At 33.5% G+C, this 27,462-nt stretch overlaps 2 long non-coding RNA genes across 2 annotated transcripts; one reads left to right on the forward strand and one right to left on the reverse strand.

Moving 5' to 3' along the window:
* Positions 1–4,762: 4,762 nt before the first annotated feature.
* On the reverse strand, positions 4,763–10,122 carry LOC124455702. The gene is made up of 6 exons (XR_006951991.1): positions 9,949–10,122; positions 7,726–7,830; positions 7,343–7,402; positions 6,165–6,229; positions 5,954–6,020; positions 4,763–5,139 (listed from the first exon to the last, which is right to left on the reverse strand). It is a non-coding gene; the product is annotated as an uncharacterized LOC124455702 (long non-coding RNA).
* On the forward strand, positions 4,919–16,872 carry LOC124455703. Its single transcript, XR_006951992.1, has 3 exons — positions 4,919–5,001; positions 5,316–5,324; positions 16,860–16,872. It is a non-coding gene; the product is annotated as an uncharacterized LOC124455703 (long non-coding RNA).
* The last annotated feature ends 10,590 nt before the right edge of the window (positions 16,873–27,462 follow it).

Genomic DNA, 27,462 nt, shown 5'->3' on the forward strand with positions numbered 1-27,462 from the left:
AACTTCCATAATAGGGAAGGGGAGAAGCTTCTGTTCATACAAAGATGATATAATATCTTAAAAACAGCATCTCAAAGAAACTTAATAAGGTATAAGTAAACGAGCCTTGCCTCCGGAGGTTTCGAGTTTCCAACGGAACTCCTTGGCTTACTAAAAAGTATTTTTTCATATATTGTTTTAGGGTAGCATCTATTGATGCAGAAATTAAACAGATTGACTTCTATGACTCAAAACACACTTAGCGTTTACAGGGAAGACACGACAGGGAACACAAAATATGCCGAATATGATTGTTCTTTGTTGCAAGTAAAAAAAAAGGAAATACAAGTTGAGCCTTATAACATATTCAAGTAAAAATTGTTTCTCATAAACGATAAATTTAGTTGATAGAATTTTTCTTTTAAGTATAAAACGTAACGAAAGTTTGATAAGAAATTTTATTGTAAATTTTAAGTAAACATTTCTTACTGAGTTTTTTGAAATATCACAAGTTATCATGTTTTGCATTTACTATGCTGTAGCTAATTTTTACAACCATTTGACCTTTTTTAGTGTAATTTGATCAATCCAAACTAAAAATTGTTCTAGCTATATAAACGGCATAAAAGCATGTGCAATAAGACATTAAACATACTAATTAAACATGCCAAATCCTTACTTTAATTGATCAATGCCTCAGTACATTCAAACGGAAGGAAATTGAAATTGCTATCGGGAGCGAAGTTTTAGTGTTTTTAAGTTCCTTCCTTATTAAATTTTACAGCTTTCTTCTGCTAAGGAGAATCAAACTTTCATATTTTCGCTATTGAAATAAATCTTACAACATTACCCTAGTGTTGTAATTCTGTAAAATAATTACTTAATGCGTTCAAGTAGCTATTGAGACGGCCTGATTCAAACATGGAAAACATTAAGTAATTAGTTTCTGAAAATGAGCAGTTGTACTGCCGAAAAAACATTATTTACGTAAGCTTTTGGCACCTAAATTGTGATATTCTACAAACTCTTGATTCATAAGAATAGCGACCTTATATGAGTATTACAACGAGACAATAAACCAAGCTATATAAAGTCACGTGACTCATGTGAACAAAGCATGTCGAATTATTTTTGTTAGGAGAGCTACATGCACCTTTTTAAAAAAATTTATTAATCTATAACGTCATTTTGTTGGTTATGATGATCTATTTACTCTTTGTAGTGGTCCACATTGCATTTAATTGAAAATGAATCAGTAGCCTTTCCTTTAGTTAAAAATTCAACAAGTTTACTTGTAATATAAGTGAAGTGTCATTGAGATTCTACCAATGCATTAATTTGTAAAGGAATGAGGGAATTACATGCATTCATGAGTTTTCTTCGGCGCCCATGTGGTCAATTTGCAAAGCATTAGTCGATGCAACTTTATATATAAATAGCCTAGGTATATGTAAAATAAAGCACGAGTCTTAGACGACCTGATTTGGGTGGGACTGCAATCCCGTTGTTCCTTCCTAATGGATGGGTAGAATCCCAATCAATTTCATTTTGTGATAAGCTTGTTTGATTTTTAATCCTATCTCACCATTGTTATATCACTTTGAAGCAGAAGTAGCCGAAAGAAAACTACACCTAACACCAACACCACATAGAGCAACATTATTTAATAATCTTAGGCTCAATATTACGAAGGTAACTAAACAGCTTGCTATAAAAGGTAGCAAAGGTTTGGGCATTATGCAGTCCAGAAGCTCTTAAAATTATCTCGAGTGGAAACCCAAAATTGTTCGCAGTTGAGGTGGAAATGCCATCAAGACTGTGTGGTTTGAATGTATTCGTATCAATCCCCGCTAGTCCCATTATAGACATAATCCAACATCTTAACGCATCATTGGAAAATGTGTTGCTTCACCATGCAACTAATGAATTTATTGCGATTTTCCAAAGATATATTACTAACCGTCGTTGTACCAGACGCAGAAAATTTCAGATTTGACTACGAGTGTAACTACCACTATGTGATTTGACAGCGAGGGATATGGGCTCGATAAACAAGTTGTCGTTCTCGTAGTCAAACAGATTTTTGTTAAGATGATGATTACAAATACGAGTGTCAAAATGTTTAGTAATAAATACATTTTTGAAGCATTCATTACTAAAGAATGTGTAAGCGGAGAAAACCGTGTTTTGTCAACGACGTAACAAAGCAAAACTCTCTGGTCGTCCTTTGAACTCGTGCAGATTTGATAGTGTTTGAAAAACTCACTCGTGCATGTTTTTATCAAATTTAACTTGAAACCGTGCGATTACCTATACAAATAACATTGTGTTATAAACATGCGTAGGAGCTGCTGGCGATTTGCTTACTTATCAAAACGGAATGGCATTTACAACCAAGGACTCGGACAATGATAAAGCTGGTAGAAATTGTGCAGTTACTTATAAAGGCGCATGGTGGTATAAATCATGTTATGCTTCTAATTTAAACGGATCTATCATCATGGGATCTATCCTTAAAGTTAACATCCGTGAAAATAAGGCCTCGCAACTTTGTCTGATTAAAGAGGAAAAAACTTAAGTTACATATATGGTTTTGATATTCACATTTTTCGTCTTACTGTATTTTAACAATATGCAACTAGTTTAAAACAGATTCGTTTAGTTTTGATTCATTTACTTAATGAATTTCTTGTATGAAATGAAATTAATCATTTGTTTTTTTGTGGCAAATTGTTTCGAAGGAAGAAACGTTTTTTTCGTAAATATTGTTTCACTACGTCATGGCTTGCCTATTTTTATAACAATCCTAAGCGAGATTTTACTTCTTACCATCCTCAGAAGGCTTAAGTCTATCTTCATGGCTTGTTGTGGCCCTGAAAAAGCTCAGTTTCTATTAATCTAGACCTAGCACATGATTTTTGACTTGAATGTCTACATATAGTTAAATGTGTTCACAAATATGATGGAAATATGTTAAAGTTTTCCACAAAGCATAATTTAATTATATTGAGCTGAGTTAAACAGCTAAGTGAGTAATTCTGCTGGCAGGAATAAAACAGTGTTGTGTTTATGAAATTGAGAAAATCCACATTTAGTCCGATACATTGTTATTACGTAAAGGGATAAAGGTTGCTCACCACAGTTACTAGTCGGGGAACTGGCGATATTACGCATGCGCATATTGTGCTCATGTCTAGTGGATTTTTTTACTTAAACACCTGGCAGCGCTAACTTTATTAAAGATTTTCTCGTTTTTCCTTTTGTTAAAAATTCGTATCGATGTTTATTACAACAAAAATTATAACATACGCAAAATAGAACATAATCTACAAATAATTTTTCATTTGTTCGAAATTTTCAAATATCTGAAAAAAACATTTATAGAATTCCTTCTTTATTAAACAAAAGGCTTTATGTATAAACAACAATCGTCACGCAAAAAATCAGAAAAGTTCACCGAACCGAGAAAAAGATACGGTCAATTCTCAAAAGACTAGCCATAAATGTGTAAAAGAAAAAAGACATGGTTGCCATAACAACGCAAACAGTTATCCTATTCAAGCATCTCTAGACTCATGGAATTCATGAATATTCCCACAAAGTTCGTATTTCCAAAGCTTGAATGTGTTTGCTCAAAATAATGTTGTAAGTAAAGGCTACCTGAAACACCCGAATCTCGGGTGGAATGTGAGGAGCCTCCTTAAAATCAAAGTACATTTTAATCGCAAAGTCTTAAAATCAACAAAAATGATATAAATGAATCGAAAAAAAGTTTTAGAAGGCGTATTTGACATTTTTTATGCTCCTGCATTACCATTGTTTAGTTTACAGGCCATTTGTAAGATAGACACATGCGTGCTTTTTACCTATTCTACTCGCCTAACCGAGATCTCAGCACGGTTATCAAAGGGAGTTATTCTGATGTCTCATGTAAATAGTCAGTCAAGTTAACCAAGGTATTTACAAAACAGAGACGAAATTTGTGCTGCAGCACTTGGGTAACTCGGCTCCATATAAACAATCCTCAAATCTTATTAGTTGGAAATACATAACCAAATGGAACAGTTGAAGTTGGAAGTCAAAATTTATATTGCCTAGCAGTCTAACACTGGAATTTTTTACGAGAAAAGAAATTTTTAAATGATGTTGGAAGTCAAAGTTTATATTGCTCAGCAGTCTAACACTGAAAAATTTACAAGAAATGAAACTTCTAAAATCGTATTTGCAGGAACAAACACGATTATAATTGAAAAGAGGGTGAGATGTTGTTTGGGGGTAGGATTGATATGTGCAAAATATATTCAACTAAGCACGATAAATTTCAAAGGAAATTGGTATATAGTAATACCATTGCATTTTATGCAGCATAAAAAGTATAAAGTTTGAAAATTCTATGTTTCATCGTCAGAGAAAATGTTTTAGAAGGCTTAACTTTAATAATAAAAGGGGGAATTTGGAGCTAAACGAAGATGACCTATAGCTCAAATGGTAGAATATGATACTAACATAAACAATACATCAGTAAGTGCGTTGAAACCATTTTAGGACAATCCAGATGAACTGGTTAATATATCTCTCTTTTATAATTTAATGATCCTTTTTATTATAAAATTGATGATTCTATAAAGAAAGTAAATGATCAGACAGCTGTTTTTTATCTATAGGACGAATAAAGCCAATGAAAAGGAATTCAACAAGATTCTTTATAGAAATTTTCAAAAATTATGAAATCCTTGGGAGGGAAACATTTCACGTAAAGCGCAATCAAGAATTTTGCCAATAATAAAGAACTAAATAAAACTTTTAATCAATCTCGAAGAGACTTTTGCTTAATCTAGCAAAAAGTAAGTAGGGCAAAATCCCTGTTTATCGAATTAACTAAAAAATAAAATCATACTATAATGAGAAATGTTATAGTTGAGTGGATGGAAATTATCAACCAATTAGATCATCAACCCATAAGATTATTAAACAATAAGATCATCTACCAATAAGATCATCAACTACTAAGATCATCAGCCAGTAAGATCATCCACCAATAAGATCATTAACCAATAAGATCATCAATCAAAATGATCATTAACCAATCAGATCATTAGCCAATAAGATCATTCATTTATCAATGCGATGATATAATTAATCCACCATATTTTGATCAATCTAAAATTTAACCCAATGAAAAAAATTACTGTGGAGTTATAGCTATAAAATTTAAAAAATCCGAAGAAATATTCCTTTATTCGTAGAAAGTACCTAAAGCAAAAACGTAAAAAGTCGCAAATATAATAATTATGGCGTAGCATGGACGGCCTCCCTCGACGTATGTGTATAATAAGCATGTTCTCGTAATGGTCGTTAATTGTTTTAATCAATTGAATAAATGCTATATTACAAGTAGTTATATATATCATAGGCAGTGGCATAGAAAGATGGGGTGCACGTGTCGGGGTGTCCCCCTAACATTTCAATTTATTATAAAATAGGCCTTTTTACCGGAAATGTATCCTATTTAAATGATTAATCGCCCGCAAAAGCCCCTCCAACTTTTTATGATCAGAAGCGTAGAAAGCATCCTAAGCCTCTGATCATAGATGTTTGTAAAAGCAAACGCTAGTCTTGATTAAGTGAGTGTCATTTCTTACATTTGAGTGTAGTTGCCACATATTATTTTACCATGACAATAACGACTATATTATAGTGAAAGAAACATTGGAATGTTTAAATTGGCTACTTCATCAACCTCGTGAAATGTTCATAAAATGTATTTATGTCTACAAATATTGGAAAAAACTATACAAAATGATTTGAAGCATAAACTTTACAATTCTCGTTTTATTCATCTTTAATGAGCAGTTTTAAGAGCAAATTTTAAAAGAGCAGTTTAAAATTTGCAGAGAAATCTTAAACATGCAGTTTTAACGAGAAAGTAGGACGCACTGAATGGCAATATAGTAACAAAATATTATGCATTTACCTGCTGGTTGAAAAGGATGATATAATGAAGTTTTTCATCTCCTCAAATCGCGCAAAGCATCCTTACGCTGCAAAAAAGTTGTTTTATGCGTCAAATTAAAATAATTATATACGGTAACTATATTTGTAAAGCACTGTTGACTTGAGCAAGCCAAAATGAAAATGGAATTTAATTATAATAGGCTTTAAGTGGATGTATAACGTTAACATACCAAAACAAACCAGTACAACAAGGCGGGAGAGACAAACCGCAAAAGCTTCCGAACTTAGAGCATCTCTAAAGTGCATGTTTAAACAGAGTGAAATGGCCATAAAGCACTGTTAAAGTATTTCGTTTAAAACGTCTAATTAACATGAAAATAGTCTTATTTTCAACTGAAACAAGGAAACTAAAAACAATGAGTTGAACATTGTCCTTATGATAGTTTGGCTTGTTATTTTATTTTTTAATTTTACTGTATGACTTCCAAAAAAGTAGCACATTGCTAAGGGGCTGTTTACATGATCCCGGCTTGCCGGGTTCAGTGAAACGTCAAATGAAATGATTTCAAGGGATTTAGAGGGCCAAAACTTCAAGCTTAAAAATTACAACAGCTTTTTAAGCGCCACTAGTCATTCCTGTTGTAATTTTCAAATTAGGCCAAATTGCTTGTTTTAATTTTGAATGTTTTGCGTAGATATATAAATCAGAATATTGTGAAATTGCTCAAGAAGATTTATCCGATGATAAGTATTGAATCGTTTCCATTCGCCTAAATCATTTAACGCTTGGCTGAATCCCGGATACCCTGCTCATGTATTCAGCTCCTAAAAGTATTGAAAAGAAATTTATGTCAATAAGTGACTCAGCTTCGCTTCGGCAGATAACATTGATGCTGGTCTGATTAATTGTTGACATCATGAACAACCTCATCCAATAATTGCTAATTATTATTTACTGTGTATGCAATCTCGGCTGTGATTGGTCAACTACCTGCAGATATTTCTCGATACCTGCAATTATGACGTCATAACTACAGATAATAATTTCTGCAATTATTGACGCCATTAAAAGCCGGTTTTGAAAAAAATCCAATAATAGCGATGTTTATCACAGTTTCTAAAACAATAAGGGAAACCTTTTGAGCAAAACGCATAGGAAAACACTAAGCAAGCGAGGAAATTGGTTTTGAAAAAAATTACAGAATATATAAAAAAAAATTGAAAAAAAATCGTTTTGCTTTTGCAAAAATTTAGCGAAGGTTTCAAATTGTTTTACATTTATCAGTGTTGATAACATTTCTGTTAGTTGATGTGAATAATAAAACAATTATTGGATTTGTCTTTCGCATGATATCAAGAATTATTACTCCATATAATGGCCATTAATTAAATGTTAAAGTGAACCCACCTTTGTCCCTTTAAAGATAATTCCACTTCTTGCGAATGCTTGCTTTTTGTTGTAACGAATCTTGGGAGATAATCAGTTTTATGATATGCAAGCACTGGATACTTTTTATTTATTTATATTCAAACAATTTGTAGCTACTAGTTCACTTAATCTAAAAATTGCAGTTTGGATTTGAAGTTTTCACGCAACCAGTAGTTGAGGCGATTGGATAACGTTATTTTCCGTACTTTAAGCATGACGTAAGCAATAGACAACACCAACTGCAATAGTTTCCACGGTTTGACACACAAGCGTTTCTGTAGTTCAGTTCAAGCTTTGTAATGTCATTAGCTAAATTTAAATGTAATTTCCAAAGTACATAGAACACATTGGAATTTACTTACTTCTTCAAAGTCATTATAAAGACTTCTGTGTGGAACCGCTGACACGACAGACAAAACAAGTATGAGGAATACGAGGACTTTGCTGGAGCGGAATGATTTCATTTTCTAGACCAGAAAAGAAATTACCAGTTAAAAGTTCACAGCTGTTGTTGCTATAACAGAAGAAACTCCTACTAGCGCACTTTAACATTCCTTTATTTCTATTAAAACTGCAAAATAAATGAGATTGAATTTTAGAGCATCTAGTCACGCTTAGTAATTAGAGGCCGACTGTAACCTTCAACTTTAAAAATAAGTACGCCAAGCGTACACGTGGGTAGCCACAAAAATAGACAGCAATTAGTTTATGTACAATAAACATCAAACTTTCCTAAATATTCCTGATTGCTAAAATGTGCGATGAATTCAATCCTCTGTGGAACGACAGTCCCAAACAAGCTTTTGCAAATCAGGGGAGCAGATACCCATTAAATTTTGGCGATGCTGTGCATGTTGGTTTTAGGCTGTAAATAGTAGATGTGAAGTAAGTCATTGATCTCTATATTAGGACTGGATAGTGTATAAACAATGTGATTTTCTAAAATCGCTCTTTCTGTAGGTATAGTGGTATAATCCTCTCCTTTGTTTATACTGACAATATTTAAAAATAAGCCAAGATTCTAAAGGATTTTTTTACCATCACAAGCAATGTAAATTAAATTTCGTTTGGTCGATTAATGTTTAAAACTTGAAGAAAAGTATGAGTATTTTTTAGTACTATGCTTCTTAAATGCATTAAGTAACGTCTCGATGTGCATAAATATGAAGTCATTATGACAATGGATCAACACTTTAGATTCATGTCTAACACAGTGCGATTCATAATTTATTTAAAAACTACTTTCGTATGCCCGCCCCTTATTCAGAATGGGTTAAGTAATTGGTCATTTCAATGTTAGTTTCGAAAAAAAACCTGATCAAATTGCTCTCTGTGACTAGAGTGAACGGAGCATTTTGTAGACAATGCGCACACTGTGTTTGACAGGCAGCATGAGTGTTTATGCATTGTCGTTATGACTTCATGTCAAACTATATGGAGATGATTACTTTAATGCATTTAAGAATCGTCTAAAAATACATTTATTTGCTTTGTGTTTATGTTTTACTTACGTAAGCACTGTGACCAGTGTGTGCATACTCAGACTAAATACAACTGCGTATTTATCGACCAAACTAATGTGTGCAATCTGAGAGTTTTACTCAATTTGCAATATTGCAATGCCGTGTGTTTCACGCGCGTAGCGCGCACACGAAAGAATTCGGGATTATAATGTTTTTCCGGATTTGCTACATGCTTTCATTACTCCATCCATCTATTCCTCCGCATGAGCGTGGCTACCCTCAAAAATCCGCAAAACAAAGTATGCGTTATATGTTTCAAACGGATTCACAGACTCACGCTAGTATTTTACTTGAGATTTACTGAAGTTGGGGCGAAATTTTATTGCTATATGGCTTCATGAAAGATGATCATTTCTCCATTTGGCAATCTGACGAACAAAAAAACCATGACCAGCCGACAATTTAAAAAAATATAGTATAAAACAAATCATGAAAAAGCAAGATACCTTGAGATTGCAAAATATAAATCAAAACAAGCCGAGAAGTGAAATGTAAATTTTCGACTTTATTTCAAAGTCATCCTCAGATAGAATGGTATTTAAAACCATACATACACATATATATTTACAATTAATGTATATATATATGTGCATGTTAGTCCCGTGCGTATTAGTCCGGTAAACAAAATACTTGAGCTTAAAGTATATTTTAGAATATATCTTGAATCTTGTCATTTTCCAAAGCACTTCATGTAGTATTATGCTTCATTAAATTCTTTGTATTCAAAATACCACTGCTTCAAGAATTTTTTCAAAAGAATAATTATGTGGCAATTAAAGCACACCTATAGCACATAATTGACAATAATAAATTTTGTGAGTACGTAGTCTAACTGCAATGTTTTAGTGTATACAATCAAAAAGTTAAGAACGGGAGAATAACTGACAAACCGTATTGTTTCCATCCATACCATTTATTCTTACCAATTGAAAAAGCATTTAAATTAGATATTGACAACAATAACAAACTTTACTTCAGTGATGATAACTTTATGAGATAAATTGCAGCAAAGCGATGGATACATTTAAGACTAAAGTAGGCACATGTTAAAAAGTTGCTTACCTCGGTCAATTGCGGCCTTGTTCGACAAAGATGCTAAGTTGAAAACTCGACGAAAATTAAGTGCTTGTGTATATATTTATAGGCAATATATCCACAGTGAATACTCTTTCAAAAAATGAGGGCCGAGGATAGATTTACAATTGATATAGCTGTTTGCATTGTGGGATTAAAATTTGTGCATGACGGTCTTGAGTTTAAAAAAAATATTTGTGATAATATCATGCTAATCACAAGATAGCTGCGTCAAATTTCATGTTGAATTTTCTCTGCAACTTTATGCTTACCTTGAAGTTATAATTTTGAAGTTATAATTTTGTGTAAGAAATATCTTTTATCATTTATATCATTCACAATCCTCATGTTCCTTGTGAATGGCCTTATAGATAATATAGCTATGCATTGAGGGATGAAATTTTCTGCATGACAGCCTTATTATATGGGAATAAGTATAGTGACAAAATCATGCTAGTCACAAGAGACGATGACATTCATCACAAATTTTATTTTCAGCTCTATGCTTATTTTAAACCATTTTATTAGGACAAAAAACTTGCAATACAACTATGGCAATACGAAGTAAAATAGTATATTTTGGAAGAGACAGTCTATTTCAATAAACATTAAATATAAAGTTATAGGGTGTAAGAAAATGCCTTTTATTATTCACATCATGTCATATCACTCATATTTTTCATGAATAGTATTATAGGTAATACATCTATGCATTGCATGATTAAATTTTTTGCATGACCACCCTGCGTTGTGTTTGGAACAAAGTGTTATGATAAAATGATGCCAATCACAAGATCGTGGAACAAAAATCATAGCATTTCGTTTGAACTTTGGAATTATAAGGCATCATGTCGCAGTTACGACATATGGGATTGTCGACTATTTCGAAGTGCTACCAAACTACGTTTGGTATGATTTGTTATAAGTTAGACTTTTTATGACATGCACGAGAACTGTTGCAATGTGTATAAATTTTTCAATTAAATCTGGTTTATTTATAGTGTTGCTGGCGATGACTAATATTAGATCAAATTGTAACCTACCCAAGAATTGCCACGCGCTGGTGATGACTCATACATCAAATAGTTGAAACTTAATCAACAGCTGCCGTAAATGTGTGATTATGTCTTTGGATTAATGATAGTATACAAAACCATTTAAAAACTGCTATAAAGCCATTAACTTAAAAAAACCCATAAATACAGTTTTTTTTTAATATTTTCGGTATATCAATATTTTGGTAGAATGAAAAAACTAATATCGATAAACCGATATTAAAAAACGATAATTATCGATACTTTGATCTATCACAACAGCCAATAATCCATACCATCTGTCCTTAAAATCAGGGCGAAGTTTATGTTGTGGGTTATCATCACTTGATGCCACATGATAGAGAGATGCCTTTATTGTTTTTGCCACTTTATCTATGTTATGCAGGTTCTCTCTTACTGCCAATCCATATTAGTTTGCAGAAGGTCAATCTCAGCATCGGCCAACCCACTCTTTCCACTTGCACCTTTACCATCACTAAGGTTTACTCCTTTAGGCGAACTCTTCAACTTCCAAATCTTGCTCCCCACGCTCTTTTGCACATGTCCATATTATTGCAGTGTCTTGGAATTGCAATTTTTTCCATATGGCTCTCTTTCAACTATTACACTATATGTTGATGAGTCACCATTACGAAACATATTCGTTTATCGTAATCCTCTTGTAACAACAGACCGTTCAAAACTTCTTATTGCTCCTCAAGTCTCCATGATATTAGAACTTCTTTTATGGTTGATTTTGCAGTTGTGGGAAGCCTTCCATTCATCGTATCTCACAACATGCATTTTCATCTGCCATCTCAAGAGCTGTTGGCACTTCTATGAAAGCACTTCTATACTCAGACATTTATTGATGTCCAGCAATATAGCGGTGACGACACCATTATGGGAAGTATGCCCCCTCATTTGCCATATCCCATCTAGTGAGATGCCCCATTCTCCATTTTCATTGTTAAGCCTTCCTTCATTTTCATTGCACTAGATAAGATACTGTCATTGGCCAACTGTTTCACAACATGCAATAGTTTCTTATTCTGAAGATTTGTGAAGTTTTGGCGATTTAAACGAGCTGGCATGTTCGTCACTTTATCGAATATAAGCACGGCAGAGTGTCCACCACAAATTTCACGAAATGCAATCACTGCTCTTAAATTTAATTCATGTTAATGACCTTGCTTCTTCGACGTATTAAAGCAGTATTTTCACTCACATTCATCACTAAGACATTTAAAGATTCGTTGGGACTATTTGGCCGGCAGCCGGTCAGAGTTGTAAATGTTCTAAATGGCCGGCGTATACTACCAGTATAAATCCACGAGATTTTCCATTATGTCGATGTTGACATGTTTGGCCTGGTGCCATTTTCCCTCCTCTGTCAAGATGAGAGTATGTTATTACCACACTCGGGACAAATGAGCATTAGTGTATGTTATTACCACACTCGGGACAAATGAACATCATGAAAACGCCAAAAAGCACAGACAAGTGCATAAAAATTGTACCTTCATTTGGGTTTTTCATTGAAGGTGGACATTCGCGAATTTTCTTCAAAGTATCGACTATGTTTGGCCATCTGTCAACCGCTTTTCATTTTCTATTTCGTTTACTTCTAATAATTTTTTAACTTAAAAGATTAAGAAAAGTATACTAGAAAACAAACAAAACAAATATTTCAGGCACTATGTAGAAGTACAAAGACTATTCCTACGTTATTCTAGACATAACTTGGAACAACGCAAGGCAAGTAAGTAAAGTGGTGTGATAAGACGTTCTCAAGTCGTTGTTATGAGGACTAAATCCTACCAATTACAATGAATCTTTTCATTAGAGTAATTATCACGAGTCCAACAATCGAAGTAACATAAACTGCGAAAAAATTTCCAAAAAATTTGAAAAAAAACGCTTCAGAAAGGGAGATGACCACTGAGTCGAGTCAACGCTTTTTAGTCCCATCTCATCATCGATTCATGCAAATTTCGACTTGCACAAGAAAACACATATCTATTTTCAGCAGAAACTCTCAACTTCTATCGCTTGCTTACAAGCTGATTGATTCCATTCTTGATCTCCGGCGTTAGGATTGTGGGTATCCTTCTCCCTCTCTTCCCCTGAACTTCCACGATCTCAAGTCTAAAAAGTGAACATATGGACAATGATGTGCAAGAAAACTTTGTAAAATGCACGTCAACCTTATAAGTAAGCGACCTATAACGAGCGTAGTTGCCACTCAGAGAGATGTTTCTTCAGTGGAGTGAACATGCGTTGAATGTCATATTCGAGGCATTTGTCCATTAAAGCCTTTTTTAGCTGTAAGACATAAAAAGAGTAAGATCATCAGGTAAATCTTTTCGAGCATTTTCGCAGTTTTCTGATTTATATATCAACGCAAAACATTTAAGATTAAAACAAGCAATTTGGCCTAGTTTTAAAATTACAACAGGAATGACTAGTAGCGCTTAACAAGCTGTTGTAATTTTTAAGCTTGAAGTTTTGGCCCTTTTCCATCCCTCGAAATCATTTCACGCCTCACTGAATTCCGGAAAGCCGGAATCATGTAAACAGCCCCTTAAAGACATTAGGCATTTTTTGTTTACGGCCATTCTAAGATTTTCAGTTAATCCGTAAGGAATAATATCATGTGCTTTATTCTCTCACCAAAATGGAATAATGATAACAGTGTTCTGTCGCCGTGTATACTTTGCTGCTTATTGTTTGTATTGCGTATTTAGATCTCATTGATTTATAAAAAACACAAGGAAGTAAAAAAGATTCATTCAACATCTCTTAATCATATGCATAAGCAACAAGAAACACGAGACAATATTTACAGAGTAGAAAATCAGGATGTCTTTTAAAAGTAATTTATACATTAAAAAATACAATCATAACAACTTAAGTATGAAAAGGGAAAAGCGCCGTGTTTTCAGAAAGAATTCATTGCAAAATGATAATTTTAATTTTAAATTAAACTCGCCCGAACACATTGAGCTGAAACGAAAGTCGACATATTCCTAACATTTAATAAATTAATCTTGCTTTTAATAAATAGGAGAGAGGTTTGTAAAATACTTATTAAATAGCATTAGAACTTAAATGAAGCAAGACACGAATTTGATTAAGCTCGCTTTCTATATAATTGTCGGAAAAAACTCAGTTTTCTAAGAGCTGAAACACACTCGCTTCAGTTGCGCGTCCAAAGCGAGTTGGTGTGCACGCGTCAGTCGCTTGTACGCCAGAAACATACATGCAGCGACCATCGCGACTTTTGCCGTGGCCTCTATTGAGCATGGCGGAAATTTTTGTTTGTTACAGACACAGACATCACTTAAACTTTTTATTTTGGCCTTTATTATAGCTACGAATATATGAATATTTACTATGTGGAGAAAAGAGAACAAGCCATTAAAACACGCCAATATGATCATAGCCCATTACTTGTATATCGTGGACAATCTTATTCTGTGCATTTAGGTTGTGCATTAGGGTTCCAGTTTGTAGCTCCTATTGTCTCTATTTGATAAGTCTTATAAAACCTGAAAGATTCCAGTGTAAATTCACTATATATTGCCCTGGTTTTCCAAGGTATAATCTATAAATTCCGCATGATGCTGATGACAGGGATATGATATGCATTTAGGAAGTTAAAGTGTATCTACTGGCCAATCAGTGTAAAGCGACTACAGCGACCAATGTCAAAAGTTCAACATGTTGAACTTTCAAAGCGACTACATGATGCTTACGCTACTAGCTTGGTAACCACGCAAAGCGGAAGTTTTAGACGCGCGACTAAAGCGACTGCCTAGTGTGTTTCAGCCTTAATTAAGCTCACTTGATAAGCTCTAAAAGAATTTTGAAGTACCTGTGATTTCCATATCATTGCCAATCGTCAAAACACCCATAGAAGTATGGGTACTAGGCAAAATTTGCGCGCACTTCGAATATAGCGGGACCAAAGAAAAACAATTAACAATTTACTTCTAAAACACAACAAATATACATGTATTTCTCCTATAGCATGTACACGTCGTCTAGACCTGCCCAGATGGTAATGTTGCTTAAAAAATCTGTATAATCTAAAAGCTTGAAAAAATATTTTGAGCTGCTCTTGAGCTTTTATGCATAAACGGCAGTCATAAATCATTGAAGGTGTCCGTTACATGAGCAACATTCAATGATTGATGCTTATTTGTTAGAAGAATTAGAAATGCAATGCCTATTTTGGTTTATTTTAGTATAAATTCAGCGTATGAATAAATTTATTGCGCTTAGAATCGTTGAATCACCCGATTCCCTGTTTCCTTAAAAAACAAAATTCGATTCAATGGCAAAATTCGATCGTCGAAATAGAACTTGGTTGTATCTCGAGAATCCACTCAACGATCAACATTCCTGATCGTCCAACCAAGTTTGCTTTTAATCGCTGCGCCAAAATAGCTATTTTTTCTACGATTGCCGATTCGACGATTATATGGATACCGAGCTTTACTTTTCAAAGTGCTTGCAAAGTAAAACGAGGAGCTCAAAAAATAAAACTCAATTTCACAGTGCTATTCGTCCATTGATTTTAATTTTGTTTTTAGAATTCTTATTTCGATGTGATAAATTACGAGAAGTTTGTATGATAAGTATACCATAAGTCGGAGCATTTGTTAGTCTGACAGATGCAAGTCTGTTCACCTTGCTTTGGCGAGATATATCAATTAACCCCACCATGCAGGAAGTACAGAAATATGAAATAATAGACTTTGTAATTGGCTCGCATGATAGGACTAAGTTAGTCACATGACGCATGTACAAGGGAAAGAATTAGATATGGAAGAGCATTGGATGGAGTTCTTAGCTGACAACAAAATTTAGTTTATTTTTTTTTGCTTATTCGCATGGGTAAACAGGTTGACTTCAATGAAATACCATTGAAAGATCGAGTTTAGTATAAGGTTGTTTAAGTTTAGCTATTCATTTATTTCTTTAATTAAATATACAAAATGCGTATAAGGTACATTATTATAGGCGTACTAATTAATTACATATAGAAAAACTGTACAAAATATGTTTAATTGTATAAATTTTATGCAGTTGAGAGATTTTAGTGAAAACATACAGTAAAAGAAGCCTTAAAATAATAAATAATCGTTGAGAAATATGGTCGCCCAGATTTCTATTGAAATCAATTGTGATTATAGTGACTATACGGATTACAACCAATGATTTAGAACCCAATCCTCTAGAAGTCTAACTACCGTATAAAAGTGAGGCAAGAACATGTCACGTTAATCAAGGTATTTACAAAACAGAGGCGAAATTGGTGCTGTTACACTCGGGTAACTCAGCTCTATATAAACAGGCCTTAAATCTTATTATTTGGAAATACATAACCAAATGGTACTGTTGCAGTAGGAAGTCAAAATTTATATTGCCTAACAGTCTAACACTGGAATTTTTTACAAGAAATAAAATTTTAAATAAAGTTAGAAGTCAAAATTTATATTGCCTAACAGTCTAACTCTGGAAATTTTTACAAGAAATGAAATTTCTAAAATCGTATTTGCAGAAACAAACAAGATTATATTTGAAAAGAGGGTGAGATGTGGTTGTGGGGATGGGGAGAAGAATCACATGTACAAAATATATTCAACTAAGCACGATAAATGTCAAAGGAAATTGGTATATACCATGGCATTTTAGGCAGCATAAAAAATATAAAGTTTGAAAATTCTATGTTTCATCGTCAGAGAAAATGTTTTAGAAGGCTTAACTTTAATAAAAAACGCGTTTTGGAGCTAAACGAAGATGACCTATATCTCAAATGGTAGAATATGAAACTAACATAAACAATACATCAGTAAGTGCGTTGAAACCATTTTAATACAATCCAGATGAACTGGTTAATATATCTCTTTTTTATAAATCAATGATCCTTTTTATTATAAAATTGATGATTCTATAAAGAAAGTAAATTATCAGACAGCTGTTTTTTATCTATAGGACGAATAAAGCCAATGAAAAGGAATTCAACAAGATTCTTTACAGAAATTTTCAAAAAATTATGAAATCCTTGGGAGGGAAACATTTCACGTAAAGCGCAATCAAGAATTTTGCCAATAATAAAGAACTAAATAAAACTTTTAATCAATCTCGAAGAGACTCTTGCTTAATCTAGCAAAAAGTAAGTAGGGCAAAATCCCTGTTTATCGAATTAACTAAAAAATAAAATCATACTATAATGAGAAATGTTATAGTTGAGTGGATGGAAATTATCAACCAATTAGATCATCAACCCATAAGATTATTAAACAATAAGATCATCTACCAATAAGATCATCAACTACTAAGATCATCAGCCAGTAAGATCATCCACCAATAAGATCATTAACCAATAAGATCATCAATCAAAATGATCATTAACCAATCAGATCATTAGCCAATAAGATCATTCATTTATCAATGCGATGATATAATTAATCCACCATATTTTGATCAATCTAAAATTTAACCCAATGAAAAAAATTACTGTGGAGTTATAGCTATAAAATTTAAAAAATCCGAAGAAATATTCCTTTATTCGTAGAAAGTACCTAAAGCAAAAACGTAAAAAGTCGCAAATATAATAATTATGGCGTAGCATGGACGGCCTCCCTCGACGTATGTGTATAATAAGCATGTTCTCGTAATGGTCGTTAATTGTTTTAATCAATTGAATAAATGCTATATTACAAGTAGTTATATATATCATAGGCAGTGGCATAGAAGGATGGGGTGCACGTGTCGGGGTGTCCCCCTAACTTTTCAATTTATTATAAAATAGGCCTTTTTACCGGAAATGTATCCTATTTAAATGATTAATCGCCCGCAAAAGCCCCTCCAAATTTTCATGATCAGAAGCGTAGAAAGCATCCTAAGCCTCTGATCATAGATGTTTGTAAAAGCAAACGCTAGTCTTGATTAAGTGAGTGTCATTTCTTACATTTGATTGTAGTTGCCACATATTATTTTACCATGACAATAACGAATATATTATAGTGAAAGAAACATTGGAATGTTTAAATTGGTTACTTCATCAACCTCGTGAAATGTTCATAAAATGTATTTATGTCTACAAATATTGGAAAAAACTATACAAAATGATTTGAAGCATAAACTTTACAATTCTCGTTTTATTCATCTTTAATGAGAAGTTTTAAGAGCAAATTTTAAAAGAGCAGTTTAAAATTTGCAGAGAAATCTCAAACGTGCAGTTTTATGAGAAAGTAGGACGCACTAAATTGTAATATAGAAACAAAAAATTATGCATTTACCTGCTGGTTGAAAAGGATGACGTAATGAAGTTTTTCATTTCCTCAAGGAAAGCAAAATGACCTTTTGCTGCAAAAAAGTTGTTTAATGCGTCAAATGTAATTAATTATATACGGTGACTATATTTGTAAAGCACTGTTGACTTGAGCAAGCCAAAATGAAAATGGAATTTAATTATAGTAGGCTTTAAGTGGATGTATAACGTTAACATACCAGAACAAACCAGTACAACAAGGCGGGAGAGACAAACCGCAAAAGCTTCCGAACTTAGAGCATCTCTAAAGTGCATGTTTAAACAGAGTGAAATGGCCATAAAGCACTGTTAAAGTATTTCGTTTAAAACGTCTAATTAACATGAAAATAGTCTTATTTTCAACTGAAACAAGGAAACTAAAAACAATGAGTTGAACATTGTCCTTATGATAGTTTGGCTTGTTATTTTATTTTTTAATTTTACTGTATGACTTCCAAAAAAGTAGCACATTGCTAAGGGGCTGTTTATATGATCCCGGCTTGCCGGGATTCAGTGAAACGTCAAATGAAATGATTTCAAGGGATTTAGAGGGCCAAAACTTCAAGCTTAAAAATTACAACAGCTTTTTAAGCGCCACTAGTCATTCCTGTTGTAATTTTCAAATTAGGCCAAATTGCTTGTTTTAATTTTGAATGTTTTGCGTAGATATATAAATCAGAATATTGTGAAATTGCTCAAGAAGATTTATCCGATGATAAGTATTGAATCGTTTCCATTCGCCTAAATCATTTAACGCTTGGCTGAATCCCGGATACCCTGCTCATGTATTCAGCTCCTAAAAGTATTGAAAAGAAATTTATGTCAATAAGTGACTCAGCTTCGCTTCGGCAGATAACATTGATGCTGGTCTGATTAATTGTTGACATCATGAACAACCTCATCCAATAATTGCTAATTATTATTTACTGTGTATGCAATCTCGGCTGTGATTGGTCAACTACCTGCAGATATTTCTCGATACCTGCAATTATGACGTCATAACTACAGATAATAATTTCTGCAATTATTGACGCCATTAAAAGCCGGTTTTGAAAAAAATCCAATAATAGCGATGTTTATCACAGTTTCTAAAACAATAAGGAAACCTTTTGAGCAAAACGCATAGGAAAACACTAAGCAAGCGAGGAAATTGGTTTTGAAAAAAATTACAGAATATATAAAAAAAAATTGAAAAAAAATCGTTTTGCTTTTGCAAAAATTTAGCGAAGGTTTCAAATTGTTTTACATTTATCAGTGTTGATAACATTTCTGTTAGTTGATGGGAATAATAAAACAATTATTGGATTTGTCTTTCGCATGATATCAAGAATTATTACTCCATATAATGGCCATTAATTAAATGTTAAAGTGAACCCACCTTTGCCCCTTTAAAGATAATTCCACTTCTTGCGAATGCTTGCTTTTTGTTGTAACGAATCTTGGGAGATAATCAGTTTTATGATATGCAAGCACTGGATACTTTTTATTTATTTATATTCAAACAATTTGTAGCGTCTAGTTCACTTAATCTAAAAATTGCAGTTTGGATTTGAAGTTTTCACGCAACCAGTAGTTGAGGCGATTGGATAACGTTATTTTCCGTACTTTAAGCATGACGTAAGCAATAGACAACACCAACTGCAATAGTTTCCACGGTTTGACACACAAGCGTTTCTGTAGTTCAGTTCAAGCTTTGTAATGTCATTAGCTAAATTTAAATGTAATTTCCAAAGTACATAGAACACATTGGAATTTACTTACTTCTTCAAAGTCATTATAAAGACTTCTGTGTGGAACCGCTGACACGACAGACAAAACAAGTATGAGGAATACGAGGACTTTGCTGGAGCGGAATGATTTCATTTTCTAGACCAGAAAAGAAATTACCAGTTAAAAGTTCACAGCTGTTGTTGCTATAACAGAAGAAACTCCTGCTAGCGCACTTTAACATTCCTTTATTTCTATTAAAAATGCAAAATAAATGAGATTGAATTTCAAAACAGTTTTAATCAATTTCCTGCAGATTTTGAGAGGATAATCGAAATCTTTAAATAGCGATTTTGGTTTAATACGCTATGAAACTCAAATTTTGTATAAAGCGAGTAGTTCGAAGCAACAGTGTGCCGGTTTCATGATTTTCACATCTTAGTCGGGCTATCAAAATTTAGCCTAACCATACAATATACTTCACAGAAAAAATATTCCTAATCTAATTGGCTATAAACATCGGAACATGCGCAAAAACGCAGATTTAGATCATCTAGTCACGCTTAGTAATTAGAGGCCGACTGTAACCTTCAACATTAAAAATAAGTACGCAAAGCGTACACGTGGGTAGCCACAAAAATAGACAGCAATTAGTTTATGCACAATAAACATCAAACTTTCCTAAATATTCCTGATTGCTAAAATGTGCGATGAATTCAATCCTCTGTGGAACGACAGTCCCAAACAAGCTTTTGCAAATCAGGGGAGCAGATACCCATTAAATTTTGGCGATGCTGTGAATGTTGGTTTTAGGCTGTAAATAGTAGATGTGAAGTAAGTCATTGATCTCTATATTAGGACTGGATATTGCATAAACAATGTAATTTTCTAAAATCGCTCTTTCTGTAGGTATAGTGGTATAATCCTCTCCTTTGTTTATACTGACAATATTTAAAAATAAGCCAAGATTCTAAAAGATTTTTTCACCATCAAAAGCAATGTAAATTAAATTTCGTTTGGTCGATTAATGTTTAAAACTTGAAGAAAAGTATTAGTATTTTTTAGTACTATGCTTCTTAAATGCATTAAGTGTCGTCTCGATGTGCATAAATATGAAGTCATTATGACAATGGATCAACACTTTAGATTCATGTCTAACACAGTGCGATTCATAATTTATTTAAAAACTACTTTCGTATGCCCGCCCCCTATATTCAGAATGGGTTAAGTAATTGGTCATTTCAATGTTAGCTTCGAAAAAAACCTGATCAAATTGCTCTCTGTGACCAGAGTGAACGGAGCATTTTGTAGACAATGCGCACACTGTGTTTGACAGGCAGCATGAGTGTTTATGCATTGTCGTTATGACTTCATGTCAAACAAATATGGAGATGATTACTTTAATGCATTTAAGACTCGTCTAAAAATACATTTATTTGCTTTGTGTTTATGTTTTACTTACGTAAGCACTGTGACCAGTGTGTGCATACTCAGACTAAATACAACTGCGTATTTATCGACCAAACTAATGTGTGCAATCTGAGAGTTTTACTCAATTTGCAATATTGCAATGCCGTGTGTTTCACGCGCGTAGCGCGCACACGAAAGAGTTCGGGATTATAACGTTTTTCCGGATTTGCTACATGCGTTCATTACTCCATCCATCTATTCCTCCGCATGAGCGTGGCTACCCTCAAAAATCCGCAAAACAAAGTATGCGTTATATGTTTCAAACGGATTCACAGACTCACGCTAGTATTTTACTTGAGATTTACTGAAGTTGGGGCGAAATTTTATTGCTATATGGCTTCATGAAAGATGATCATTTCTCCATTTGGCAATCTGACGAACAAAAAAACCATGACAAGCCGACAATTTAAAAATATATAGTATAAAACAAATCATGAAAAAACAAGATACCTTGAGATTGCAAAATATAAATCAAAACAAGCCGAGAAGTGAAATGTAAATTTTCGACTTTATTTCAAAGTCATCCTCAGATAGAATGGTATTTAAAACCATACATAGACATATATATTTACAATTAATGTATATATATATGTGCATGTTAGTCCCGTGTGTATTAGTCCGGTAAACAAAATACTTGAGCTTAAAGTATATTTTAGAATATATCTTGAATCTTGTCATTTTCCAAAACACTTCATGTAATATTATGCTTCATTAAATTCTTTGTATTCAAAATACCACTGCTTCAAGAATTTTTTCAAAAGAATAATTATGTGGCAATTAAAGCACACCTATAGCGCATAATTGACAATAATAAATTTTGTGTGTACGTAGTCTAACTGCAATGTTTTAGTGTATACAATCAAAAAGTTAAGAACGGGAGAATAACTGACAAACCGTATTGTTTCCATCCATATCATTTATTCTTACCAATTGAAAAGCATTTAAATTAGATATTGACAACAATAAGAAACTTTACTTCAGTGATGATAACTTTAAGAGATAAATTGCAGCAAAGCGATGGATACATTTAAGACTAAAGTAGGCACATGTAAAAAAGTTGCTTACCTCGGTCAATTGCGGCCTTGTTCGACAAAGATGCTAAGTTGAAAACTCGACGACAATTAAGTGCTTGTGTATATATTTATAGGCAATATATCCACAGTGAATACTCTTTCAAAAAATGAGGGCCGAGGATAGATTTACAATTGATATAGCTGTTTGCATTGTGGGATTAAAATTTGTGCATGACGGTTTTGAGTTTGAAAAAAATATTTGTGATAAAATCATGCTAATCACAAGATAGCTGCGTCAAATTTCATGTTGAAATTTCTCTGCAACTTTATGCTCACCTTAAACTATTAAAATCAGACAAAAAATTGCAACACAATTAGCTATACCAAGCAAACAGAAAAATTTAAGGAGTTAGTCTATTTGAATAAACATAGTTTGAAGTTATAATTTTGTGTAAGAAATATCTTTTATCATATATATCATTCACAATCCTCATGTTCTTTGTGAATGGCCTTATAGATAATATAGCTATGCATTGAGGGATGAAATTTTCTGCATGACAGCCTTATTATATGGGAATAAGTATTGTGACAAAATCATGCTAGTCACAAGAGACGATGACATTCATCACAAATTTTATTTTCAGCTATATGCTTATTTTAAACCATTTTATTAGGACAAAAAACTTGCAATACAACTATGGCAATGCGAAGTAAAAAAGTAAATTTTGGAAGAGTCAGTCTATTTCAACAAATATTAAATATGAAGTTACAATGTGTAAGAAAATGCCTTTTATCATTCACATCATGTCATATCACTCATATTTTTCATGAATAGATTTATAGGTAATACATCTATGCATTGCATGATCAAATTTTTTGCATGACCACCCTGCGTTGTGTTTGGAACAAAGTGTTATGATAAAATGATGCCAATCACAAGATCGTGGAACAAAAATCATAGCATTTTAGTTTGAACTTTGGAATTATAAGGCATCATGTCGCAGTTACGACATATGTGATTGTCGACTATTTCGAAGTGCTACCAAACTACGTTTGGTATGATTTGTTATAAGTTAGACTTTTTTGACATGCACGAGAACTGTTACTATGTCTATAAATTTTTCAATTAAATCTGGTTTATTTATAGTGTTGCTGGCGATGACTCATCGCTAGATCAAATTGTAACTTAGCCAACAAATGCCATGCGCTTGTTATGACTCAAAGATCAAATAGCTGAAACTTAGCCAGCAGTTGCTGCACACGCGTGATTGGTTCTTTGGATAAATTAATAGTATACAAAACAATTTAAAAACTGCTATATAGCCATTAACTTAAAAAACCAAGAAAAACATGTTTTTTGTAATATTTTCGGTATATCGATATTTCGGTATACTGAAAAAAACTAATATCGATAAACCTACATTAAAAAACGATAATTATCGACACTTCGATCAATCGCAACAGGCAATAATCCATACCAATTCTCCTCAGTATCAGGGTGAAGTTTATGTGGAGGGTTATCATCACTTGATACCACATGATAGAGGGATGCCTTGATTGCTTTTGCCATTTTATCTATGTAATGCATGTTATCTCTTACTGCCAATCCATATTAGTTTTGCAGAAGCTAAATTTTAGTATCATCCAATCAACCATTTCCACTCGCACCTTTACAATCACTTAGGTTGACTCCTTTATGCGAACTCTTCAACTTCCAAACGCTGCTCCCCACTCTGTTTTGCACATGACAATGCATTCTACTTTCTTTGAAATGCAAATGAAATCTACTTTCATTTCTCCACATGGCTGTCTTTTAACTATTACACAATATTTTGATGAGTCACCATTACCAAACCTATTCGTATATCGTAATCTTCGGGTAGCAACAGACTGTTAAAAAATTCTGATTGCCTCACAAGTGTCCATGCTATTAGAACTTCTTTTATGGTGGATTTTGCAGTTGTGGGAAGCCTTCCATTCATCGTATCTCACAACATGCATTTTCATCTGCCATTTCAAGAGCTGCTGGCACTTCTTTGAAAGCACTTCTATACTCAGACATTTCTTGCTGTCCAGCGATATAGTAGTGATGACAACCTTATGGGAAGTATGCCCTCTTATTTGCCATGTCCCATTTAGTGAGATGCCCCATTCTCCATTTTTATTGTCAAGGGCTTCATTCATTTTCATTGCACTAGATAAGATACTGTCATTGGCCAACTGTTTCACAACATGCAATAGTTTCTTATTCTGAAGATTTGTGAAGTTTTGGTGATTTAGACGAGCTGGCATGTTCGTCAATTTGTCGAATGCAAGAACGGCAAAGTTTCCACGACCAGTTTCACGAAATGCCATCATTGCTATTGCATTCAATTTATGTGAGTGACCTTGCTTTTTCGAAGTGTTAAAGCAGTATTTTCACTCACATTTATCACTAATGCATTTAAAGATTCGTTGAGACTATTTGGCCGGCAGCCGGTCAGAGTTGTAAATGTTCTAAATCGCCGGCATATACTACTAGTATAAATCCACGAGATTTTCTGTTGTGTTAGCGTTGACATGTTCGGACTAGTGCCATTTTTCTTCCTCATATCAAAATGAGAGTGTATGATACCACCACACTCGGGACAAATGAACATCATGAAAACGCCAAAAAGCACAGAAAAGTGCATAAAAATTGTACCTTAATTCGGGTTTTTCACTGAAGGTGGACATTCACGACTTTTTTTCAAAGTATCGGCCATGTTGGGCCATCTGTCAACCGCTTTTCTTTTTCTATTCCGTTTACTTCCCATAATTTTTAAACTTAAAAATTTAGAAAATTGTACTAAAAACCAAACAAAACAAATATTTCAGGCACAATGTAGAAGTACAAAGACTATGCCTACGTTATTTTAGACAAAATAGTCGAACAACGCAAGGCAAGTAAGTAAAGTGGTGTGATAATACGTTCTCAAGTCGTTGTTATGAGGACTAAATCCTACCAATTACAATGAATCTTTCCATCAGAGTAATTATCACGAATCCAATAATTGACGTAACATAAACTGCGAAAAAATTTCCTAAAAATTTGATAGAAAACGCTTCTGAAAAGGAGATGACCACTTAGTCGAGTCAACGCTTTTTAGTCCCATCTCAGCATCGATTCATGCGAATTTCGTCTTGCACAAGAAAACACATATCTATTCTCAACAGAAATTCTCACCTTCTATCGCTTGCTTACCAGCTGATTGATTCCATTCTCGATATCTGGCGTTAGGATTATGGGTACCTTTTTCCCTCTCTTCCCCTGAACTTCCACGATCTGAAGTCTAAAAAATGAACATATCGGCAATGATGTGCAAGAAAACTTTGTAAAATGCACGTCAACCTTATAAGTAAGCGACCTATAGCGAGCGAGGTTGCCACTCAGAGAGATGTTTCTTCAGTGGAGTGAGCATGCGTTGAATGTCATTCTCCGAGGCATACGTCCATTAGGGGTTCTTTTTAGCAGTAAGACATAAAAAAGAGTTTTGAAGCTTAAACCACCCACCCCCTTCTCTTTTCGGGCATTAAGATTCTAGCCAGGAATAACTTTACAAGGTTCTTCTTTGCTTTGGAAGTCGTTTCTTTTCTTCAATCAGTTTAGAGGAGCAGGAGATGATTCTTTATTTATTTTATTACAGAATCGGCTTGATATCTCAAACATTTTCAATAAGGAAAGTTGCACACTTCTTAATAAGGTGTTCCATCTTTAATTGAAAAGATTAGATTCCTACATCAATTTGAAGTCCACTTGGATTAAATCGTAGATCGTCAAACATATACATATGGCTTTATCAAATTCGTCAGATTATCGTTTTCGTATGTGTGCTTCAGGGTTTTGACGACCGAGCTCTTTTATATTTTGAGAAATGAGCTGTGTACCTCTTTCTTCGCCTTTTCAACAAGCATTTCGGAAAATAACTTGATTGAATGATCTTCCATGACAATTCCGGCAATTTCGTCATTTTTCATTGATGAAAGAATTGCACATCAAATCAATTGGTCCTAATGTAGGTATAGTACGTGCAACATATTGTGATTCATTTTTGATGTGATCCATATGATATAGGACGATAGAAGACAACATGATTCACGAACACATCTCTACAGCAACTCTATAGATACAACAAAGATATAATTAAGTCATATACATATTATATTATGCCCAGCATAATGTAAATTATTATCAAGTTTGGTAATGTTTTGACCGCAAACTTCCACCAAGTCAGTCTATGGGTTGATATGCTTAATATAGAATAAAGTATTTTACACATCATTCTAATTTGCTTTATATAATGTGAACATTCTTACAACATTATTATTCCGTTTGGAAAGTTCTTGTGTTTTCAAAATTTCAAAATAAAATCTTACAATATAAAATCCAAGGTGCAAAAAAATATTTTCTCTTGTTGGTAAATGTTGATCGCAAACTCCACCACCCCAGCTACTGGAGATAAATCTTACTGTTTCATGTGGGTTAATTACAATGAAAACGTTTCGGCTCTGACCAAAGGGTTCTAAGGGCTGTCCAAAAATCTCTCCAAACAGTCAGTTATAAGGGTTATGACAACATAATTAGTAGCATGTTTCATAAAGTCTTATTGGCATAAATGTCTAGCGTTTATATGTTCATGAACTGGTCATATGATCTGTGGTGTTGAAGAAAAATACATTATATGTAAAACAATAAGACACAACCTAACTTATTATTCAAACATATCGAAATTAAGTATGAAAGATTTCCCATTAGAGTCACAGCAAGCTTGCCGTTTTCTTTCTCTATTTCCCTTAAATTTGTTAGATTAGACAATGGTCTAATGATATTTTATCAGTACTATTGACTATCATAAATCTGGTTGCCAAATTATAAACCAGATTCACTTGGCAATACAGTATTCTAGGTGCAGCTTAACCAATAGACTTTGTGAAA

The sequence above is a fragment of the Xenia sp. Carnegie-2017 genome, unplaced genomic scaffold, assembly GCF_021976095.1.
Source record: "Xenia sp. Carnegie-2017 unplaced genomic scaffold, XeniaSp_v1 HiC_scaffold_4, whole genome shotgun sequence".
NCBI classification, from domain to species: domain Eukaryota; kingdom Metazoa; phylum Cnidaria; class Anthozoa; order Malacalcyonacea; family Xeniidae; genus Xenia; species Xenia sp. Carnegie-2017.